At 34.3% G+C, this 5000-nt stretch overlaps 1 protein-coding gene across 1 annotated transcript in view; it reads right to left on the reverse strand.

Annotated features, from left to right (window-relative positions):
* Positions 1-5000, reverse strand: part of LOC113826342 (protein unc-79 homolog) — a gene marked incomplete at its 3' end in the record, with an annotated part of 60320 nt that overhangs the window by 31909 nt on the left and 23411 nt on the right.

Below are 5000 nucleotides of genomic sequence, written 5' to 3' on the forward strand. Positions count from 1 at the left end.
CAACTAATAATGAAGTTTTCCAACTGCTCAACTTCTACAAAAGCCATACCAGCCAACCAGTACTACATTCTTATTTTCTACTATTCATTCCTATCATATATATTTTGAATTGTGCTGAATGAGGAAACATCAAAATGGAAAAAGGAAAAACACAGATAGTGATCTAATGTATTAAAAAAGTGGAATTTTGTGTTTTGTAAGTATACTCAGTGTTTTATTATAATTGTTGTGTTTATGTGTCAATTAATTGTTTGAGTAAAAGAAAAATGAGAAACATACAGGACAAAGTTTAATATTTGCATATAACCTCCTATTTATTCATCCTTTTCTGTCAAAAAGCTTAATAAAGAAGAATGTTAAACTGCCTCAAAAACTACAAGTAATACTTCAAAACAAACTTTGCTTTGTATATTTCATCAGAGAAAGATAATGTTAATTTAGAATCCTAAGCATCATGGATTTGTAACAAAGCACATCATACATTCTTCATCAGTAAAATCATCAGAAAAAATCCAAATTCAAACACAATCCAAAGTTTATCTTGGTTTACAACCATTCTTGAAAAGGCACCCCTTTATATCTTTTTATTATATACAAATAAAAAAAGACAGTATTATCTATATCTCAATCTATAATTACATTTCAAAGATACATATTTTACCTTTCATGAAATCGAAACTACAGAAAACTATGAAATATGAAAAATTACTTTCTCTTAATCTTGAAGGTCAGGAGATGCTTCACAAATTAATCAACATTTCATCTCCTTATCATTATCTTCCTAAATACCCCTACCACAACACAAAGACCAGTATATTTTCAAAATTTATATAAAAATATGAAAGTGTCACACTTCAGTGTCATTTCTTGATGGTTGTAAACCCATACCTGTCCCTCTGCATCTGCACGCAAAAATGTAATCTATCTGTTCCAAAAATTACAAGCATTAGGCTGTGGGGAGAGGAGAAGGTACCTGAGACTAAATGATTGGACTGGTTTGAGCCTATGAACTGACCAAGCCCAAATTTCTTGCATTTAAGCAACGGCGCCGAGGCTTGTCGGAGATATGTTTTTTCCTTCCCTTTATCCACTGGAATGGTGGGGTAGAATTAATAAGTGAAATGCATCACAACCTGTTACTATATCCTCCATATATACAAACACATATTCAATGGGACTTTGTAAAATAAAGTCTAAAACAATAACAAATTTAATTTCCTTTTATGATAACTTCTATAGATTATTGCCTTAAAAATGGGTTTGATGAGTTTAATGCCAATGTAAAACCATCTAGAATAATAAACACTGAAAATACAATGCATTATAAGTCAAGCAACATTAGAAAACTCTGTAAGATAATATTGTGCCCTTCAGACTCTTTAATGCTTGCTGCTAACAAGCATACCTTTACCCATTTACAATGGGTGTCCCACATATGAGAAGCCCGGAAAAAAAAAAAAAAAAAAAAAGCCAGGCATCCCACCCATGTGACGCTGTTTCGGGGCTCGTGCTCCGACTCAGCAGTGGGGCATGGCCGGCACGCGGGCAGAGTCTGGGCCAGCCCCACGCGCCAATTTTGTAGCTGCCCGTAAACTTTTATTTTCTGCTTCAAAATATACTGGCGGTAGTGGGTTAACAAGTACTTTGACATACAATATATATTCTTGTCTATATCAATATTCTTCTAAAAATCCATACTCATAAATTTTGTCAGCTGTAGTCTCCCTTTAATACTTTTGAGAATGCTAACAGAAACAAATACAATTTAAGACTAATGATTTTCATTACAGGGAGTTCTATTGATATCATTGAAGACATTTACATATTTCAAATACTTCTTACATTAGGAAAAATTTAAACCAATGACACCTAGTATCACTATAGAATTAGGCACAGGATAGCAATACACCATACTCACAGTATGAAGCAAAGCAAGATTTGTATTATATTTTATATTGGAACAGGACTTTTACTTGTATGTATAAAAAATATACAAAAGAACCAGAGTACCTAATTTAGGATACTGACAATCAGAGTTGATAAATTTCTAGGGAAATGTATATTAACCTGGAATTTAGTCTATAAGGATGTTAAGTATTCTATATTCTTTCTGACTAAAAAAAGAGGAAATTTAATGTGCTGCCACTGGGGATGGCATGTAAGTATATGCCATGCCCATTGTAAGTTTAGTTTATTTTTTGTCTTTACACATTGAAAACTCCATAAGTGCTTAGTTACCTAGGAGCCAATTACTTGTACAACCTTTACCACCTGTTTACCCTTTTCCTTGAGTTTTGAAAATAGCTTCTTTATTCTTATATTGCTTGTTAGCAATATCAATAACATTATAAAAATTATAATTTCCATAATAATCATAACACCACTGATACCAATAACAATAAAAAAAATCATACACTCATACACACACACACAGACACACAAACACACAGACACACACACACACACATTTATGTATATATGTATATATGTATATATATATATATATATATATATATATATATATATATATATATGTATGTATATATATATATATATATATATATATATATATATGTATGTATGTATATATATGTGTGTATGTGTGTGTGTGTGTGTGTGTGTGTGTGTGTGTGTGTGTGTGTGTGTGTGTGTGTGTGTGTGTGTGTGTGTGTGTGTGTGTGTGTGTGTGTGTGTGTGTGTGTGTGTATGTGTGTGTGTGTGTGTGTGTGTGTGTGTATAAAAATATATATATATATATATATATATACATATATATATATATATATATATATATATATATATATATATATATATATATATATGTATATACATATATATAAAATATGTATGTATAATGTATATGGATCATATATACATATATCTCTATACATATATATGTATCATATTGCAGCAGCCATGACCCACAGCCTGCACAACTAAGCTCCACATACTTCCCAGGTTTGATCATGCATGGTCCAAAAGCTTCATCCTCCATCTCTCACCTGAAGGTGCTTCTTGTATCTCACTGCTGAGAACTGACTGAATGGATCACAGACTCCCCTCATTCCATGTTCACTTACATAGCCCCCATGTACTTCAGCTTTAGCATACATAACCGAGATCAACTCAGGATCATCCAGGTACACCTCAGCCAGCGGCAGCAACACAAGGACTGTCCTGTTATTTTCCGATTTGGGAGCCTCTCTGGCTCCCCAGTACAACTTGTCTTTACCTACAACAACTAACCATAGCAGTGGGCATTCACACCCACTACAACTACTCTCTGAAGTTCAGTTCAAATAGTATATGTGTGTGTGTGTGTGTGTGTGTGTGTGTGTGTGTGTGTGTGTGTGTGTGTGTGTGTGTGTGTGTGTGTGTGTGTGTGTGTGTGTGTGTGTTCTTACCTAGTTGTTCTTACCTAATTGTTTGAATACGGGAGAAGAGTTATGCTCAGGTGGTCCCGTCTGCTATATTTAAATTATCGTATGACTTTTTAAATTGATGCACAGTTTTGGCACACACTACTTGTTTGGGGAGACTGTTCCACGATTCAATAATTCTGTTTGGGAAACTATATTTTTTGACATCTTCATCACCTCTTTTTACTTTCAGCTTTTTGTTGTGTCCTCTTGTTCTTCTTGTGTTCAAGATAAAAAAGTCATCCTTATCTATCTTCACTCTTCCTGTAATGCAGTTGAAAAGCATAATCATGTCCCCCCTTTTCCTTCTTTCTTCCAAGGTAGTAAGTCCTAATTTCTGTAGTCTGTCTTCGTAACTCAGATCTTTTAGGGTAGGTGCCCATCTTGTCGCCGCTTTTTGGACTCTTTCTAGTTTGTCAATATCTTTTTTTAAGTGTGGACTCCATACCACTGCACCATACTCAAAACCTGGTCTTATGATTGCTTTAATAATCTTCTTTACCATATCTTCGTCCACATACACGAATGCCCTCTTCATGTTGGCAATCAGTCCTAACATTTTGTGGACCTTTTCATTTATATGGTCATTTGGATTTAGGTTTCTATTTATGATTATCCCAAAATCTTTTTCCCTGTCAGCTGTGTCTAATACTGCGTCCCCTAATTTGTATTGGAATAGTGGGCGATTTCTACTTTCTCCAAACCTAACTACGTGGCATTTATTGGTATTGAATTCCATTTTCCATGTACAACTCCACGTGAATAAGTTCTCGATGTCACTTTGGAGGCATTGGCATGGGACGTTGTCTGTTATCCTCTTTTGTATCTTTGCGTCATCTGCAAACATATTCAGATAACTACCTGGGCTTATGTTTGACTCTAAATCATTGACGAAAATAGTAAACATAATCGGCGCATCAACAACGATCCTTGAGGTACTCGGCTGGTTACTCATCGCCATGTAGAATGCTTTCCTCTAATTACTGTACTCATTTGTCTTTCATGAAGAAAGTCTTTCATCCATGTGATTAAGTTGCCTTTCACTCCACCATAGTTTTCTATGAGACACCTTATCAAAAGCCTTCTTAAAGTTTAATTACACACAATCCACCCAGCCTTTTCTTTCTTGTAATATTTCAGATACTCTATCATAAAAACTGAGGAGATTTGTTACACACGACCTTCCTTCTCTAAAACCAAATTGTTTATTTGGTATCATTTCGTGTTTTCAAGCATTTCAACCCATTGTTTTCTAATTATTCTTTCTAGCAGTTTGCATACTACATTAGTTAATGAAACTGGTCAATAATTTAGTGGGTTTTGTTTGTCGCCACTCTTATATAAGGGTTTAACATGTGCGAGTTTCCAACTTTTTGGTAGTTTACCTTGTCTTAGTGAATTTTGGAATATTAACAATAAAGGAGTACAGTGGTCTTCGGCACATTCCCTAAGAACCCGGTTAGAAATTTCATCTGGTCCCTCTGCTTTGGTCTTGTCTAATCCTTTTAGTAGATCTTTTATTTCATTCTTTTTGAGGATGTTATTTTCAATGTTCTTTATGTTATTACGGGTATTTGCCAT

Source organism: Penaeus vannamei, chromosome 10, assembly GCF_042767895.1.
Source record: "Penaeus vannamei isolate JL-2024 chromosome 10, ASM4276789v1, whole genome shotgun sequence".
Taxonomy (NCBI): domain Eukaryota; kingdom Metazoa; phylum Arthropoda; class Malacostraca; order Decapoda; family Penaeidae; genus Penaeus; species Penaeus vannamei.